The sequence below is a fragment of the Pseudonaja textilis genome, chromosome 2 (genome assembly GCF_049901715.1).
Source record: "Pseudonaja textilis isolate UNSWEBS1 chromosome 2, rPseTex1.2, whole genome shotgun sequence".
Taxonomy (NCBI): domain Eukaryota; kingdom Metazoa; phylum Chordata; class Lepidosauria; order Squamata; family Elapidae; genus Pseudonaja; species Pseudonaja textilis.
In genome coordinates, this window is record NC_141991.1 from 57,480,949 (window position 1) to 57,502,056 (window position 21,108).

Genomic DNA, 21,108 nt, shown 5'->3' on the forward strand with positions numbered 1-21,108 from the left:
AAGATAACCATACCTTGCATTTCATCTTTTATTCAGGCCTCTGAGGCATATAGGCTGAGACTGTGACTCAGCCAGTGATTGCTCATGGCTGAAAGGGACTTGAAGCTAGCACAATGTTAGAACACTGAAGATTGGATCATTCTTAACTTGGCATGGACATTAGAAAAATTGCAGTGATACCTATAATTGCTTGTAGCATTTCAGTTTCATTATACAGATAGAAAAGACTTGTTCAGATCAGTTTCAGAGTGCTGTGCAGCTTGCAGGAAAAAAAAATGAAGAAGTACCTGACCAAAATAGTCCTCTTATGCTATCTTTGGGAAATCAGCACAAGTTCAAAGATCATGAAATAACATAGTGAAAATGCTTGGCCTGAAAATCCTTGAGGCGGTGTAACTTTCCAACCCTGCGCTGGGCAAAACTGTAGATGATTTCTTTGTAATGTAGCATCTATATCTTAAGACTAGCATCTTAAGATTCTAGGACGACCCTTAGACCAGAACAAGGACTGTAAGTCATCCAAAACTGAATACTTCTTTAAGTCTTACATACAGCAGATACTGAGCTTTGCTCCAAAAGTACAGGGCTGTCCCCAGAACATCTATTGCACTTTGGAAAAATGCACCTCTTGTCATATTTTCCTGAATATTTTCCTATCTTGCCTTTATAGGTTCTTTGCCACCTGACTAGCAATAAAATTTTCAAGTCTTTGGTGAATATCTTAACCTGATAATAATACAATCCAAACAGGCAGAACTGGGCAGAAAACTGAAATCCATTTGATAATGATGCTTATCTTTAACCAGCTCTGATTACATTAATATGTTGTCAGTCTGTTTGATGGTAGGTCAGTCAAGTAGGAGTTGTAATCATTCAGAGCAATTTCTTTCAGATAAATTTCACTTACATCTACCAAACAGTCCCTCCCTCCATACACTAGATGAGAACAGATAAGTAGAAAAAAAGGTAAAAATAAGTGGCAGTTTGGTCTAGTGCAGTGGTGGGATTCAAAAATTTTACTACCGGTTCTGTGGGCACGACTTGGTAGGTGTGGCATGGCTTGGTGGGCGTGGCAGGGGAAGGTTACTGCAAAATCCCATTGCCTCCCCACTCCACTAACCTGCTTTCCAGCTCCATTCTCCTGTGCAGGGCAACAAAAGAAGACTTGGGAGGCAGAGAATAGATGGGGGCGGAGCCAGTTAGAGGTGGGATTGGCCAGTTCTCCGAACTTCTCAAAATTTCCACTATCAGTTCTCCAGAACCTGCTGAATACCACCTCTGTTCTAGTGGTTAAGGCACCAGGCTAGAAACCAGGAGACTGTCTGTTCTAGTCCCATCTTAGATATGAAAGCTGGCTAGATAACTTTGAACCAGTCACTCACTTCACAGAGTTGCTGTTGTAGGAGGATGAGGATGGAGTATTAGGCATGTTTGCTGCCTTGAGTTATTTATAAAAATGTTAAAGGTGGAATAAAACATAACTAAACAAAATTAAGAACAATAAGACTACATTAAGGATTTATGCATTTTAAAATCAACTTTGCAAATTTATAATCTTATGGATTATATTTCTTTTCATGTAAACTAAGTTAGATACTTGTGATAAAAATTCACAAATCTGTTCCCTCAGGCAAGTAACAATGAGATGGAGACTACAATTTCATTTGGGAATGGGCTTACATTTTTCAGAGCCTTATTTTAGCACTATTCTTTAGGCAAGCTTTCTCTTCTCTAGGTTGTTACGTTGTTGATATGGTATATCAAAAAGAATCTTATATCCTCTAGTTCTGAAAAAATACCCATTTCACAGTAGGCATCTAAATATGTTCCAGGAAACTGTTGGATCTCTGCAGAATAGTTTTATACAATAAAATCTCAAGATGAGAAATATATATTAAGAACTTACCTTTTTATGCACCAAACAATATATTGTTCCCAGGCATCGTTCCCAGTTTTCAGTATAACTATTTTGCTCATGTTATTATTCAGATTACATTTTGTTTCATAACCTCATGCTACATGACATAAAATAAAGATGTGATCATGTGTGCTGCACCATTTTTATAAATACCGTAGAAAGACTTCAACAAGTTGGTGCTGAACTCTGCAGGAAAAAAACTGATCAAATAGAGCAGTCAACATTTGCAAATGTTTAGTTGTATGACGTCTTGGCAGTACAATTAATAATAACAGGATTTTGTTCACATGAACACTTTAAAGGTGGCTGGTCTTTTTCAGACAGGAAAGAACCTGTAAAGATAATTATTATCAATGGAAAGACAATGATGAGATATGCATTACTTGCTTGTGAAGAAGTGATATAAAACAGCCTTAATCAGCAGTCATTGCCTATGACAAGGAAAGGAAGCAGCATGAGGTAAATTGATCAGGCCCTGTGGGCATCCTTGACATTGCTTGTCCAAACTATTGTAAGTCTTTTAATTATTTAACCAAAGTTGGTATTGCTCCACTTTCAGTAAAAACAAGAATGCTGATGATTCATAAATTATGTGGCCTTTTGTGCATTTGTCCTATCTAAATGCAGTGCCTCTGAATTTTCAATATTACAGAAAAATGTGTATTAAAACTTCCTGCGTTTCGGGATAAGGCAAAGAAGTTTTCGTCTTCTGAGGAAGAAATGGTAGACTGAAGACAGTTCTATGAAAAGCAGAACTGACAATTGCAACAAAATTAAGACCCAGAAAGTAGAGCAACTTTTTGACAATTCCTCTCTGGAAAGAAAAGGATTTGTGATTGCCCTCTAGTGCTCTAGATGGCTGGTCCTCATGAGAGAACTTCAAGACAGCAGTCTCCATCAGGTTTAGAGGTCTAGGTCTACGAAATAAGGAAATAGCTGTGTTACTGAAACAGCACTCAGTGCCTTTAGGAGGAGACTGAGTTTGCAATCTTTTCTAATCACCTTTAGAAATTGCTTATAACTGCTTTTCAGCTATTATGAACCCTTGGTCAACAATTTTTCAGCGCTAGATGAGTTTCCTTCAATCCTAGGTGACAGAAGTTTTAAATAAAAGTTTAAGGAATTGTTTTCCTAAATAAAAATAAACAGAAAAATGGTGATTATCACTTTAATTTTAGAAAGTTACAAACAGATTAAGGATCTTACATGAATTTGGAATAAGATTTTGGAATTAATTACAAAGAATCCTTCCCATAGGGAGATCTTTTGTTTGAATTCTTCAAAAAAAAAGTAATATATTAAAAATCAGGCATTAGAGTGAACTAGATAGAAATAAAAATTATAATTAATGAGGAAAAATGATGAAACTCAGCTTACAATTATAGAATGAAGCAAAATATTTTAACATTGGACATATTGAAGAGTATTTTTGAACAATGGATTCCAAAGTTAAATTTAATAGTGTCTACCTCTATAGATGGACTAATCTATGTTTAGAAGATGTTAACGGAAAAGTAACATGTTGAGACTGATTTGAAAGTGTAACTTAAAAGAATCTAAAAGAATGATTTGCGGGGGAGAAGTTATACTAGACATGCAAAAGAAGCCAGGTGATGTCTTAACAATTAAAAGGGATATATACAAACAACAAACCAAGATGACCTGAATAATTTTCTTATATTGAATTTACAAAAGATGCAAAAAATATCAAACTCTATTACATTATTTGAATGGATTAAAGGTCAAGTTTGTTGGAAGTAAAAGGAAGGAATATAAAGTGTGCTTATTTGATCAAGGTTAATATAGATACGTTGTTATCTCTAGCAATCCTTAAAGTGTTGATATCAGATACTGGATATCAGATACTGGATATTAAGCCTTTATGGATTTGTTTATTGATACAAGATGGGATATGCAAAGAAGAGATCATTTGTTATAATTTAAGAGGCAATAAAAAGTTACTAAAATTATTTATATTTGTGATGAAGTATATTCTTATTTTTTTCTTTATTTTCTGTTTCTGTTTTTCTATCTTTTCTACACCTTTATTCTTTTTCTTTTATTTGTTATATCAGCTTTTATTGCTGTAACTGTAATCTTTAATAAAATTGTTTTATATGTGTGTGTGTATATGTATATATACCGCATAGTTCTATGCATGTGTAATGCTTGCTTCCTTAATAATCTAATTATAATTAAAATTATAGTCTTATTGTGCAGTTTATTTTTAATTACAATAATTATATTATAAAGGAAAGTAGATTCAAAAGTTTGTATTGCCCACTACCTAGTAAAATTAAGGAAGAAAGCAGATATTGTGTATGTATGTATGTATGTATGTATGTATGTATGTATGTATGTATAAATGCACATTCATATACTATAAATAAAAAGCATCATTGTTATGTCTGTGGAACTGGTTGGAGTTCCCAACCAGGTCCGCTGTTTGAGCGGGAGCACCAGCAGCTCCCATTGGTTGGCTCCGTTTGACAGCCGGCTATATAAGCCGGCTGTTGAGCAGAGCCAGCCCGTTGTCGCCCGCTGGTCTGCGAGTTAGCTAGCAGACACGACAACCCTTTATTCATTGCAATAAAGCCAGTTACTTGTACGCTCTGGTCTCATGCCTCGTCCTTACCATCGCTCTACAACACTGGCGACGAGGATGGGATGGTCGAAGGCTAGCCAGACGCGTTTTTACAAAGAGCTGTAGTCACAGAGAGAGAAAGCAAGGGCGCTGTAACCGCAGCCGCCCCACGCTCGCAAAGAGCGCGAAATTCAAAACTGATACTGTGAGAGCTGATTCGCTGAAACAAGCCACAGGCACAGCAGCCGAGGCCGCCCACGCTCACCAAGAGCGCGTTTTCCAAAAAGAGCTAAGCAGCCCAGAGAGACAACTGCAGAGCGTTCTTTTAAGAGCGCGATTTCGAATAACAATTTGAAACAGACGAACCTGTTCCTTCTCCACAATGAGCGCGAATCAAGCATTCCCTCCATTCAAACCTAACGAGGAGACGTGGGACTCCTACAGAAATCGATTCAGCCATTTTCTTGACGCCATCGGTCTAGCCGATGCTGCGGAGCATAGGAAGAAGTCCTATTTCCTGAGTTACTGCGGAGCCACCGTCTTCGACACAGCCACAGCATTAGTCGCGCCCCGCGCCATCAGAAGCGTCCTATGGGACGAGCTACAGGAAATACTTTCAAATCACTATTCACCCAAACCGTCTCAAATAGCCAGAAGGTATGCCTTCAGGGTCAGGAAGCAAACAGAGGGGGAGTCGATTAACGAATACATGGCCGCCCTGAGAACAGCCGCTTTGCAATGCGGATTCAAAGAATATTTGGAAGACATGCTGCTGGATCAGATCGTCTGTGGGGTAAGAGATCTGAAACTCCAAAGGCGTTTACTGGCGAAGAAAGACCTGACTCTAGCCATAGCCATGGAGGAAGCTCTGGCTGCTGAGCTCTCGGCTCAGTCAGCAGCTGAAATCCAGGGAAAGCAATCCAAACCCAGCACGCAAACTGTCCATTCCGAAGAGGTAATCAGCGAAGATGACCCCACAGACGCGTCTGACGTTAACCGCCTAATTCATCAGAAGCCTTCACAGGTAGGAGCGGGGCAGAGAAACAACTTCACCCCCAAGCAACCTCCCATGTGCCTAACCTGTGGAGGCTCCCACCCTAGGGCATCCTGCAGGTTCAGAAACGCCATCTGCCTGAACTGCCAAAAGAAGGGTCACATCGCTAGAGTCTGCCAAGCAGGGCGATCCTTACCTCAAAGACCTCTACCACCTTCTAACTCCCAAAGGCAAGTGGTGGACTGCTATACCTGCTACCACGCTAACCATACTTCCCTAACCCCTGATAAAATTAAAATTTCTGTCTTCCTAGAAGGTAAGCCCTGCAGGATGGAGGTGGACATGGGATCCGCGCTCTCAATCATCTCCTGGGATACCCTGAAGAGACTCCAGCCCAGGCTGTCAAGGAAACAGCTACAAAGATGCCACCTGACGCTACGAGACTACCAGGGAAAGAACATTCCTGTCCTCGGGAAAGGCAAGTTCCTTGTGCAATTCCAAACCTTTAAGGGCCACCTGCCCCTAGTGGTAGTTAACGGTACCCTCCCTAGTCTATTGGGACTTGATTGGTTTCCTTCACTCGGCCTTAGCGTAACCGGGATCCATGCTGTCTCAACTTCTGATGTAGATACCCTATTTTCAGAATTTTCCGATGTATTCAGCAATGAGCTGGGTTGCTACTCGGGCACCCCCATATCATTTTCAGTAGACCCCCAGGCAATCCCTCTCCGTTTAAAACCCCATAGGGTGCCTTTTGCCATCTGTCCAAAATTGGACGCAGAACTAGACAAACTACTTAAACAAGGGGTGCTAGAACCCACTGATTTCGCGAAATGGGAGACCCCCATAGTCACCCCACTCAAAAAAGATGGCAGTTTGAGAATTTGTGCGGATTACAAAACCACGCTCAACCGCTATCTGCAGGTCAGCGCCTACCCCATGCCCGTTATCCAGCATCTTTTACATACTTTCGAACCCGGCACCATTTTCGCTAAGTTAGATATGTCCCAGGCATACCAACAGTTCCCTGTCGATGAACAGACAGCGGAATTACAAACTATAGTCACACACAGGGGAGCGTTCAAATGCAAGCGCCTCTAATTCGGGGTTAGCGTAGCCCCAGGCATTTTTCAGTCATTCATGGAGAGGATTCTCCAGGGTCTCCCAGGAGTGGTCCCCTACTTCGATGACATTTTAGTTTCAGCCACGAACCGGCCCCAGCTCATTCAGAGAGTCAGGACAGTGCTAGAGAGGTTCAGGCAGCATGGCCTCCAACTCAAAAGGGAGAAGTGTGCCATTGCCACTAGGCAGGTGGACTTTCTGGGTTATAGGATTGACGCCTCGGGCATCCATCCCATGGAATCCAAGGTGAAGGCCATCCATGAGGCACCCACACCTACCAACAAGACTGAACTACAAGCTTTTCTGGGACTTTTGAATTTCTACGCCTCATTCCTCCCACACAAGGCATCTGTCGCTGAACCATTACATAGGCTACTAGATAAAGACTCACCTTGGCACTGGGGACCCAAGGAGGCCCATGCATTCAAATCAATCAAAGGCTTGCTCACTTCAGAAGCGGTCCTGGTTCAGTTCGATCAACGTCTCCCCCGAGTCCTGGCCGCTGACGCATCCCCTTTTGGCATTGGGGCCGTCCTGAGCCACAGGCTCCCCAACGGTTCCGAGGCACCAATTGCTTTCTTTTCCAGGACTCTTTCGCCTACCGAGAGGAACTATAGCCAGATCGATAAAGAGGCCCTGGCCACAGTGGCTGCAGTTAAGAATTTCCACGAATTTGTGTTTGGCCACCACTTTGAGTTAGTGACTGATCACAAACCCCTTTTAGGACTTCTGTCTGGAGACAAGCAAACTCCGCAGGTACTTTCGCCCAGAATGACCAGATGGACTTTGTTTTTGGCTGCTTACTCATTTAAGTTAGTGCATCGTCCAGGCAAGACCCTGAGCCACGCCGATGCCCTTAGCCGCTGCCCCCTGCCAGTCCCAGTCGAAGACCCAGCACCTATCCATGCCATTTTCGAGGTCAACGAACTCAAACTTCCAGTGACAGCCGAAGACATCGCGGCGCACTCGAAAAAGGACAAAATCATCGCCCAGGTTCTGGACTGGGTGGGGAGGGGGTGGCCGGAAACTCAATGTACAACTGATTTTGTCCCCTTTAAAACCCACCAGCAGGAACTGTCAAAATTACAAGGTTGTCTTCTGTGGGGAACAAGAGTGGTCATCCCTACATCACTGCGAGTGCCCATCCTGAAGGTGCTTCACGAGGGACATCCGGGCATCGTAAGAATGAAGGCCCTGGCCCGCAGCTACGTCTGGTGGCCCGGTATGGATGCTCAAATCGCCAACTGGGTAAGCTCTTGCCAACCTTGCCAACAAACCCGGCCGCCCTCCAGCTGCCACGCCCACCAGATGGGAGAGCGCAACGCCCCTGGTCCCGCCTGCACGTTGACCTAGCTGGGCCTGTGCATGGCAAGACCTTCTTGGTGGTCGTGGATTCATACTCCAAGTGGATTGATGTAGCCTTACTTCCCACGACCACCACCCAGTCAATAGTGAAAGCCCTAACCCGACTGTTTGTCACCCACGGGCTCCCGGACACCCTGGTTTCAGACAATGGCCCACAGTTCACATCATGTGAGTTCAGCATGTATACTGCCAACTTGGGCATCAGGCACGTCCTTACAGCACCATTCCATCCCGCTAGCAACGGGATGGCAGAGAGAGCAGTTAGATCGGCCAAAGAAGCACTTGCCAGGTTTGGTCAGGAGGACTGGCACTCTAAATTGTCTCGTTTCCTGCTCAGCACACAACCCCCTGCACCACCACCAACAAGTCTCCGGCTGAACTTTTAATGGGGAGACGCCTTAGAACCACTCTAGACAGGCTACACCCCCACTATTGCCCAGACACCCCTTTAGGGTCCGATAGCCTGGTCAGAGACTTTGCCCCACAAGACCTGGTATACGCCAGGAACTACGCAGGGGAACCGTTGTGGATGCCAGGACAGATCGTATCGGTTACCGGCCCCAGATCCTATCGGGTCCTTCTTGGGGATGGACGTCTGTGGCGGAGACACGTGGATCAACTCAGAAGGCGACGTATGGGCGCGACAGATACCAACCCGTGCCAACCAGCCAGCTCCAACAACGCCTCACCCGCGCCTGATGGAGATCCCCTGCGGAACCAGGTTTTCCCAGATGAGCGAGAGGGCTGGATGGAGAACCAGAGTCTCCAACCAGAGTCACCGATCCAGCCGCCGAGCGACCCAACCGACCAGCCGGACCTCGAGACTCGATCGGGCCAACCTGAGCAGGGGCTTTCACCAGCACCGTCAGGCACCACACCGGGGCAAGCCCCAGTACCAACAACCGCTGAGGCGCGCTCCGAGAGCCAGGACTTGACACAGACTGGCAGTTCACCCGAACTGCGACGCTCTGGGCGCCAGCAAAGACAGCCCACGTACCTACAAGACTATGCATGTTCGCAGCTGGGGTGAAGGGGTGTTATGTCTGTGGAACTGGTTGGAGTTCCCAACCAGGTCCGCTGTTTGAGCAGGAGCACCAGCAGCTCCCATTGGTTGGCTCCATTTGACAGCCGGCTATATAAGCCGGCTGTCGAGCAGAGCCAGCCCGTTGTCGCCCGCTGGTCTGCGAGTTAGCTAGCAGACGCGACAACCCTTTATTCATTGCAATAAAGCCAGTTACTTGGACGCTCTGGTCTCATGCCTCGTCCTTACCATCGCTCTACAACAATCATGTTATTAAAATAGCTATATGTACCACTGTTTATTCTATTTAGACATGTGTACCTTTTTTAAAAAAAAGAATAGACATCAGCAACAACAGTTTTTTTTAAAAGAACAGCATACATACAGACTTGGGCCTGTCCCTATTGACACCTAACCACACCACAAACATGCCACAGCAAATTCTTTTCCTTCGGTGTCTGCATGACTTGTCTTTTCCTCACAGCCAGTCTGTGATTGAACTGTACCACTGTGAAATTGGTACTCTCTCCCTTAAGCTTATAGTATCGAATGGCAGCTACAAGAAATGTAAAAATCTCTTATTCATTCCTTATATGGAAAGTGAAGGCAGGTAACGAAGAAATAGATGAGGTCAGAGTGGTACTTTCTGGCCATTTCTGGCAGAAGTGAGCATCTCCCATTGGCAGCATTTTGTTGCTTTTTCCATAAAGAGCTCTGTTGATCCATGCCAACTGCCCTTCAGGACTGTTCTAGGCTTCTGGATTAGCAATAATCTATGGCTCTAACTAGACTAGGCTAAAATAGAAAAACAGTGGAATATTGAGAACTCATCCCCTATTGTCTCCTAAACTAAGGTTGAAGGATTCTGGAAATTGGCATGCACTGCCTATTGAAAGAAAGGGAAAGAGGAGGATAAAATCCTAATTAAAAAGATTCAGCTCACCTTGTGATTCAAAATGTTGCTGTAGATTGTCAGGTTTTGACAGTTGTAAAAGGAGTGTGATAGAAATGAATCTAGAGTGAATGTACAGAGTCCTGCAATTAGATATGTCCCATTCTTGCTATACTTTGATTAGGAGGTGTTTTTCCCCTCTTTAGAACATTCAGAAACAGGGGAAGAGCCAAACATGAGGAATCAAGAATCATTTTACTTGCCATACCGGGACTATACAAAATAAGTATTGTAGCGACAAATCAGAATAGATGCAAGATAAAAATTGATAATGGCATTAGAAAATTTCATATGAATAGAATTTTTCACCAACATAAGAATGGTTAGCTGACCCAGAAGTGGAAAATGGCTACACCTTAGTGGTGGAACACCAGTTCTACTTTAATTATTAAAAAAATTAATACCCCAATCATCCAACAGTTATTAATTCTGATATAGAAGAAACATATATCAATTATGGTATATGAATCTGCCTTAGTAACACATGTTTTCAATTTTTTTCATGACTCCAATGGATAACATTCACTGGATGTCATTCAACGGATGCCATTCAAAAGCCATAATGAAGTACCAAATATTATATTGCTTTAATGAAGTTAATATTGCATTGCAGGTCATTCCAGAAAGAATATAAAAGGGAAGAACATCGTTGAACCTTTCAATATATTTATTTTTATTATTTATTTATTATTTATAACATTTCTTTGGTGCCCATCCTGTATCCAACAAGTCTGGGTGGATTACAAACAGTGATGGGATTCAAAAAGCTTTACTACTGGTTCTATGGAAGTAGCTTGGTGGACATGACAAGGGAAGGATACTGTAAAATCTCCAGTCAGAGGTGGTATTTGCCGATTCTCTGAACTACTCAAGATTTCCGCTACTGGTTCTCCAGAACGGGTCAGAACTTGCTGAATACCACCTTTGTTTACAACATGAAAAGTCATATATTGTGACTTTTCATCCATATCCCACCAAATTTAAGAGAGCCACCTCCCCCCTCTCTATTCCTTCCTTAACTGGAATTTTGGTTCTGAAACACGGAGCTGCAGGAAGACATCTAGGAACACATCCTAGATGTCTTCCTGCAGCTCCATGTTTCAGAACCAAAATTTTGGGAATGACTGAAAAGTTTCGAGAATGACTGAAAATAATTCGCTACAGCAAATTGTATCTCTATAGACACTTTCCTGACATGCTAGGGTACATAGTACCTGTTAGGAATGTAAGTCATCCAACAGTTATTTGAGTTGGAAATATATAAACTAGGATAGATATTTTAATACTGTATCTTTAAGAGAATCCTAAAACTGTAATTGGGTGTGGTTCTGCAAATGGACATAAGATGGAGTCAGAAACCTGGGTTGTTTAGTCTCAGAAGAGAGTGTGAGCGAGTCTCTGTTTCCTTCTGCTGGAAAGTATTGCCGTTCTTCCTAATTGACTTGTTATTCTTGGATTTGATGTAAGTCTGTTACTGAACTGTTTTTGATACTGGACTTTGTTACTGGATTATCCCTGGACTGAAAACTAACTGATTTAACCATGAATGACTTGGACTGTGTTTGAACTTTGCTTAAATGTTTATTGGAAGTAAAAACCTACATTAACTGTACAGTGTACCTGTGTGCTGTGTGTGTGTTATTCTTCACTTCTCTCACTACGTCTCCCTGTATGCGCTCATTCTTCTAACGGGGAATTACCTCAACACTGGTTATGGGCCCAGGCCATACCAGGCTCAGATAACTGAGAGTTGGTGTGAATACACAGTACTGTATACAGACAGCTGTTTACTGTTTAATTGTAGGTTACTATCCTGGTAAAGATGGCACAAGGCACTTCAACAAGTCTATCACTGATAACCTGGTTGGATGGAACAAACTATGTTTCCTGGTCTATGAAGTGCAGTCTACTTCTGCGTAGAGAAGGTTTATGGAATGTAGTTCAAGACCCACCAGATGTATATGCTTGGGATCCAAATAATGAGGATGATGCCAAGAAGCTTGCTGACTTTAAACAGAACAATGAATGAGCCCTTTGTATAATTGGACTAACACTGAGTGACCGGCAGCTAGTCCATATTTGTGGAGAAGAGTCTGCTGCTAGGTGTTGGGAGAATTTGAAGAAGATTTATGTTGGTGACAGTGTAGGTGCACACATACATCTTACACGTAAACTGTTCAGAGCACGTCTTCTGAAAGGTGGAGATATGTTAGCTCACTTGAACTTAATAAAAAGAACTTTTCAAGAGCTACATGAAAGAGAACTGATATTTTCAGAGCTGCATCAAGTTTACATCATTCTTTCCTCATTGGATGAAAGTTATGATGATTATGTATCTTCACTGGAAGTCCTGCCCAGAGATAAACTGACATTGACTGACATAACCGGAAGGTTGTTAGAAGAGGCAAGAAGATGGCTGGATAGGGATCAACTGAGGAAGGAACAACCACAAGAAGAGGATTTGTGTTTAACTGCCTATACTGTTAGGAAATGTTTTTCTTGTGGGGCTAGGGGACATATAGTTAGATTCTGTAAGAAGGGAAAATGACAGAATACTGGTAATCACCAGAAGGTTAACGAATGTTAGTTTAGCTATGTCTAGAAATTCAACTGTAAAACCATGATTTGTGCGTTGTTGATAGTGGAGCATCGCAGTGCATTACTAAAGATAGAAAAAGGTTTGTAAAGATGTTTACAAGTAAGCAACATGTATCATTGGCAAATGGATGGAAGATGAAAGCGCCTGGTCAAGGTACTGCATATTGTTCTTGTATAAATGAACATTAACTATGTTATATGTACCTAAACTAAAATTTAATTCGCTATCAATAAGGGCTTTAGTTAATATTGGTTATGTAGTAAACTTTAGGAGAGATAACTGTATAATAGAGAAAGAGGGTAAAAGTGTTACTGCTAATTTAGAGAATGATTTATATGTGATACATGATGACCAGTTGAAGATGGCTAACTCAGTTTATAACAATGTTAAACCACATGATGAATGTATACATTTACTGCATAGACATCTGGGGCACTTTAATTTCAAAATGCTCAAACAAACTGTCAAATTGTCAGAGGGAGTAAAATTGAAACCCTGTAGCAAGTATTTAAACTGTAATGCTTGTAGTCAGGAGAAAAGTAAGGTTACTCCTGCAAACAGACTTAATGGGTTTAAGACCAAAGAACCTTTAGAGATTCTGTTTTTGCTGACATAATTGGTCCTAAGAAACTTAGTTTGGGAGGTGTCTGCTATATTTTGAGTATTATGGACTTACGATATTACTCACGATTACGGTTTCTGCTATCTCATGAAAAACAAAACAGAAACATTCCAACATTTCTTTAACTAGCTAAGGTTTGCTGAGAGAAAAATGAAAAGTAAAGTAATTACTTTAGTTACTGATAATGGGATTGAGTTTGTTAACAAAAGATTCCAAACAATGTTGAAATTGGCTGGTGTTGAGCATAAACGTTATGCACCTTACAGACTACAGCACAACTCGTTTATAGAACGAAGAGGGCAAACATTACAAGCCATGGCTCGCACTATGTTATCTGATTCAGGTTTTCCTGAAACACTGTGGGGTGAGGCCATAATGTGTAGTAACCATGTGTTGAACAATGTAGTGAACACAACAACTGGAGAATTGCCATTCACTCTTTGGCATGGCAGAAAACCAAATTTAAGTTTCCTACACACATTTGGAGCTCTAGTATGGGTGCATATTCCCTCACAAGTAAGACTGAAAGGGCAACATAGAGCTAAGAAGTTATTTTTTGTAGGTTATGAGGCCAACCATAGATCATTTAGATCTTAGGATCCAGGCACAGCTCATGTTTATTGTAGTGCTAATGCAAAATTTCTTGAGCACGTTGGGTAGAATAAACTGGAACAGGAATCCAGCAATGATATTATTATTGACACCAAAGTAGTCCCTAAAGATGAAATAAGTAAACCACAATAGCCATTAAAGAGGAAGAACAGGCACAGGAGGGAGTAGAAGAACAGGCACAGGAAGAGGTAGAAGAACAGGAGCAGGTGGAACAGGTGAGTCCACCAGTAAGCCCTGTATTACCAAGACGTTCAACCCGAGTAACACGACCACCTGATAGATATCAGGCTAGTGTTGTATGCCAAGTGAATACAGTTCCAAATAACTATAGTGAACTAAAACTGTATCTTGCTAAGGATTAGGCTGCTTGGCAGGAAGCTATGGATAAGGAATGGAATCATTAAAAAAGTTGGAGGTATACGAAAATGTTAAGTTACCACCAGGTAAATATGCCATAGGATGTAAATGGATATATAAGCTAAAGACAGGTGTAGATGGGACAGTTACCCATAAAGCCAGGTTAGTAGCACAAGGGTTCAAATGACATCAAATGACTATGATGAGGTGTTTGCACCTAATCTGAAGTCTACTACATTAAGGGCAGCTTTAATGTGGGCAGCTAAGGAGAAATACATTGTAAATCATTTAGATGTAGAGACAGCATATCTGCATACACCGTTGCAACATACTATTTATGTAAAGAAACCTTTAGGTATCAAAAATGATAATACAACTGATTGCTGGAGATTGAAAAAGAGTCTTTATAGCTTGAAGCAATCAGGATATGAGTGGAACCAATGTATTGTTAAATAATTAACTAAGATAGGTTTTGTAGCTGGCATGGCTAATCCATGTTTGCTTAAAAAAGAAAGTAATGGTGTAGTGTCATTATTGGTATTGTTTACTGATGACATAGCATTGATCACCAAAACTGAACAAGAAGCTACTAAAATAATCTGATTGTTAGAAAAGAAATTTTAGATAAAACGGGAAATCAAACAATATTTTGGTTTAAAGATAGATAGAACTAGGGGAGGATACAAGATCTCACAGGCAGATAAAATTAACCAATTACTAAAAAGTTTTAAAATGGAACTTTGTAAACCAGCTAAGACACCAATGAGCCAGGAGTTTAGCAACAGTGATGTACAAAGTCCTGTTTTTGATAAGAACATTTATCAGTCCTTGATTGGTAGTTTATCTTATCTAAGTAATTGGTCAAGGCCAGATATAGCATACAGTGTTAATCAATTAACGAGATTTAACGCTGAGCCAACTGAAAGGCACTGGCAAGCTGCTAAAGGTGTGTTAAGCGTTTTGAAACAAACAATGCATTATACATTGTATTTGGAGCCTAAAGATGAATTGAGTTTAACTGCTTATGCCGATGCAAGTTTTGCTACAGACATAAATACACGAAAATCTACATCGGGTACTGTAGTATTATTGGGAAAAGTGTTGATTGGATGGAGGTCTATTCGACAGTAACATCTAAGTTTGTCAACAATGGAGGCTGAATTCTCATGTTTGTCTTTACTATGTACAGATTTAGTTTTGTATAAACAATTACTAATTGACATGGGAATTAATGTAACAGATTCTATTGTTGTTTATGAAGACAACCAATCAGCAATACAGATGGCTTCAAATATTGCTGTTAAGACAAGAACAAAACACACAGATTTAAGATATTTAAATGTGAGACAATGTGTGCAAAGTAAGATGATTAAGCTAGAATACTGTATGTCAGAAAACAATATAGCAGATCATTTTACAAAGGCCCAAGGCTCTATAAAGCATAAGGCTTGCTGCGAGGATTATGGACTTAGAATGTAAGGATGTATATATTGTCCTACCCAAAAGGGGAGAATGTTCGGAATGTAAGTCACCTAATAGTTATTTGGGTTGGAAATATATAAACTAGGATAGACATTTTAATACTGTATCTTTTAGAAAATCCTAAAACTGTAATTGGGTGTGGAGTCAGAAACCTGGGTTGTTTAGTCTCAGAGGAAAGTGTGAGTGAGTCTGTTTCTTTTTGCTGGAGAGTATTGCCATTCTTCCTATTTGATTTGTTATTCTTGGATTTGATGTAAGTCTGTTACTGAACTGTTTTTGATACTGGACTTTGTTACTGGATTATCCCTGGACTGAAAACTAATTGATTTAACCATGAATGACTTGGTCTGTATTTGAACTTTGCTTAAACGTTTATTGGAAGTAAAACCTACATTAACTGTACAGTGTATCTGTGTGCTGTGTGTGTGTTATTCTTCACTTCTCTCACTACGTCTCCCTGTATGCGCTCATTCTCCTAACGGGGAATTACCTCAACAGTACCCTAGATCACCGATATCTTTTTTGTATCTCTCTCCCTTCCTGGTGGTAAAAAATCAATATCGATCAATTCCTGCTCTGCCATGGCCAACAGAGCCTGTCTAGGACTGGTAAATACCTACAGTAGAGAAGCAGCAAAAATGGAAGGAATCAAAGTGCTTTTCCCCTCATTCTGATTATCTTGAAAAATTTTGGTTGGAAATAAATTTGTTCTGCTTTAGATGCTTTTGGCTATATTCTAACTTTCCTAGGGCTAGCTTATTCCTTAGGGTCAGTCTTAAATAATAAAAAATATATTCTCAAATATTAAAGATGTTCAATGAGTTGGCATATACTGTCCCCTAGAGATCTCTATGATTAGGTTTCTCCTGCTATGTAAAATTGCAACTTCTGCTGGAGAAATATTTGGTATTTAAGTACAGCAAGAATTTGGAGTCTCACGTTAAAAATGTAAGACAAGCCAAAGGCTTTTTACAGTATGGTTAACCTGTATCATGGTGATGGCCTGAGCTACAGCCCACAACAAAGTACCTCCAAAAGTGTATAAAAGCAAAGTGCCCCCCATCAAATATTAACCTTTGACATCCTTAAATTTCAGCACCTCTCTTCTTATTTTGCTGAAATGTAGCAGCTTCCAAAAACTGAAGCTAGTCAATATTTCCTGTTATCAGAAATTCCTCTAAATATCTCTAGCAATACTGATATTATGCATTCAGCATATTTTTTTTAAAAAATATGCTGCTTGCACCAAAGTGCCTCAGGAAATTTTTATTATAATAGCTTATAGTGAAAGAAGCACGATACCAACTCTTATCAGGAAATGTTCCTGATAAGGGTTGATAACATGCTTCTTCGGCTGTAAGCTCTTAGGCATACATAGGCATATCGATCAGGTGGAATGGGGGGGTGTCTTAGATTGGCTGGGAATATGGTAATGCAGGCAGATACGCTTTTCTATCTAATATTCCTTTTGGTGGAAACAGCATGCAATTATTTTAAATTAAGTGTTGTTTTCTTCTGCAGTAAACTCAATATATATTCTTTTATTTAGGACATGGAATGTGGCAATGCATTTATTTGACTATTATAAAATAATAAAAAGTAGATTTTTTTTTTTCAAATTGAAACTGTGGCATATGGTTGAGTTCTTTGCAATCCAAACTTTTTTTCTCAAACTTCCTGTTAGTCTACCCAATAGAAAAACAAAGATTAACCCTTTCTCTGCTGCTAAAAGTTTATAGTAGACAAGAGTGGTACGGAAGTAGGATTTTCAGAAGACAACAAACAGGTAACCACAGGACCAAATAGAAGCAGCTCCATGGACAAGTCTGTCTTGTGAGTTAACAACTATTTTTAGGGGGGAAAAAAACCTCTGAAGTTAGAATTGATGAAATTAGAATTGATGCAAGTGGATAGATGCTGAATATTGTGTTCTGCTTTATTTCACAAACAAGCAATGCAAAGGATTGTGTGTTTGCTTCTACTATGAATACTGTTGTACCATATATAAACATATAAATGAAAAGACTACCAGTACAATATTAGTTTGGTTGATTTATTGATCATTAGTGTAATTGTATTGTTGGTCATGCATATAAGAAGGAAGCTTTTCTGATCTTTTTGCATCCAGTAACCAAGCATAGACATAATTAAAAAACAAAACCAGTTGCATTCTAACTGGCTAACCAACAATACTAAATAGAACAGAACAGTCCCTTCCAAAATCTTTTCCTTGCTCTTGATGAAATTGGGATTGATCAAGACATGTTTTTGGTTGCCTCCAGAAAAATTGACCAAAAGGATTAATTTCAAATCATTTTAAAGAACAATAAAAACTTCATGGACATGCAAGGAAGAACAATTTCTATTTGCTTGCCTGACTTCTTTGGCTTCACTCTGGGAGAAATGTTAAATAGATCAATTCTTTTGATATATCAATATGTCAACTCAGCTCCTCAGATTTGTTTAAAAATCTGAAAAGACTTCTCCCTTGAAGTATGAGATGGGTCAAGGCTTTCTTGATAACAGATTCAAAATTAACTTTTCCATGGGCGAGAACAGATTAGGCATTTTTTAATGGGGATTTGTTTTCAGGTTGTCAAAGATGTTTTGAAAATAATTCAATAGATCTTTTTTTTTTTTTTTTGCAAGTTGCCTACTAGTTGTGGAAGAATTCATCTCTGGCTTTGAGAAGAAGATAAGAGAGATAAAACAGTTTGCGAAAACAGACAGTAAGAGAAAGAGAATAGGCCCATCTTAAACCTATGATCCTTCAAAAGGGACAGTAAATATTTTGAACAAGCTTTCAAGATTATGTCAACATTTCCTACGATAAAAAAATAGCATTCTATAACCTGTGTGGTGTCAATTTCTTGATCTGCTTTTTCAGTGCATGACTACCTATGTTTTGCATGCTTTATACCGAAAGACCATCAGAAATGTAAAACATGGAACAAAACTAAATTGGGAGTACACATTCTTTATAAAGTTTAAAAAACTAGCACATTTAAAATAAGTAAAACAAAATTTAAAATTCAATGAAGAAAAAGAGGACAATCATCCCTAGCAGGCATGCTGCTAAACAGTAATGACTGTTCTATATTCTTACTCTTGTTATCAGGACATTTTGAAGATGCTGTAAAGCAAAAAAATACTATCAGCAAATTGGTCATAGACTTTCACATATCTCGGTTAATGTTTCTGAGAAAAGAAACAGCACCTGGAATCTGGCCTGTAATATATTGTTGAGGACTACTTTAGTCCAGTGGCTAAGATACTAGGCAAGGGGACCTGAGTGCTAGTTCTATGTTAGATATGAAAGCTTGCTGGATGACATTGGGCCAATCACAGCATTTCAGCCTTAGGAAGAAGGCTGTGCCAAACCATTTCTGAAAATGCTGCCTAGATAACTGTATGGATCTGTTCATAGGAAGGTCAAGTATGACTTGGGAAAAAAAGTTAGCCATTGCATAAAATTGGTGAGATAGCATATAGCTGAAATCAGTTTGATTGCAGTTTTCAAATATTATTAACTGGTGGTTTATTGCTGGATTCTAAACTGGCTTAAGCTTAAGCATGGAACATAGTTGCCAAACCTGTTTTCTTTAGCCTGGGACAGAAGATGGCACAGTAGCTACCCCAGGGCAAATATGTCCTAGTTATGTTTTCAGAAGTAATACTGGATCCAGAAACATCCCCAAACTATTCATATAGTCCTCCAGAGGAAGACTATCTCATCCAGAACTGATTATATATAAATATTTGAATTTGTTTGCCTACTGACCGATTGAAGCTTGTCCAGATTACACCTGACCTTTCTTAACCCATATGCAATTATGGGAACTTTACAGATGTGTAAAGCTGAAAGATATCGAAGTCTGATGTCATCAGTGTGCTGATGAAATAATTTCTCTTGATCTCATGCCACTCACTTTGGCATGAGATCAAGAGAAACTATTTAATCAACACACTGATGACATCAGACTTCGATCTCTTTCAGTGTTCATAACAAAAAACCATGTTAGCCCCAATTGTCTTCATGATGGTGGGTTGGGAGGACACATGTATGTACGCATACTTGCAAACACATGCAAGATCCAAACACTCTCTTTTAGTGTGCCCACTTGATTTCCCTGCCACTTTATATGTAAGTAGGGTTACAGCCATTGCTAATCTCCCGTAAGATGTTGTTATCAGTAGACGGAACAACCATAGAAGTTTCTCAGTATAGCAGCCAGGCAAGCAATTTTGTGAGTGATATAAAATAGAGAAGCTTTAACTTTTAAGTTATAAATCTACTATGTGGCTTTCTTCCTCCCTGTGAATATTAAGTGAGAACAGGAACGAGGACTTTTTAGAAATTTCATTTCCATTTATTTAAGGGCAATGATACAAATCCCTAGATGGGAAATGGTGATAGATCTATGTATGAAATGTCTACTTTAGCAGGTGGCTCTATTCAGCAAAGTCAGCTTCAAGTAATTGATCAGTTTTTTTGAATTTATAAAAGTCTGCTCTGAAAATTAAGAGATCTAGCTGGCAACCAGCTATCCTGTCTTGAAAGCATAACATAACCACTCTCTCTATAAAAGCATGAGTCAGAACTCATTAGTATGGTAACATCATATATCACTGGAGCCAGTTTTACGAACAGTGTAATGTGTAGGAGATGTATATAAATTGCTAGTTGTTTCACTTAACACTGGTTAACGTGTATGTATATTTCACTTATTAATGAGACACCGTGCAGTATATTACCCACAATTGGTTTATTGAGCATGTGTTCCATTGAACATGGTGAGAATCACCTGCAACTAAACATGGGCATGATACAACTGCACATTTCTAGACTAGCAGCATCTTCTGATTCATTGATATGCTCAGAGCACAACTTTATAGAGTTAATACTGTAGAAAAAAACCCATCATCTCCTTTGGGTGATCCCATCCCACTATCATCTGCCTTTTGAATCATGACAAGTTCCCCACAGCCTCCTGAAAGGATGTCTTTGTCTCTCCCCAGCTACCAGATATTTTCTTTGATTAATTTAAGGTTATCTAAGCCTCTTTCTGGCTTTTGAAACTAATTACACAAAGCCCATGGTGTGCAGGCAGAAAAAAAACTGTACTGTCGACCATTCTTCCCATAAATTCTGTGGTATGGTTCGTTGCTTTGCAATAGTTCCTAACAGAAAGTAGACTCATTTGAAATATATTAAACTACTTAATTATCCCCATGCTGGAACCCTTTATACATGTGCAACATTGCAATTCCCATGAAGCAGAATTCTAGTTAGCCCTGATTTTATAATTATAACTTCTGTGGAAAGCATTATTTAACACTTATTATACATAGCACAACCCTTCTCCCTTTATTGAACAGCCATCTTCAAAATTCCTCTTGTAAGCCAATATGATACAGAAGACAGAACTGGCAAAAGTCAATTCTGTAGATTTCCACTCAGCCAGGAAACCCTCTTGAGG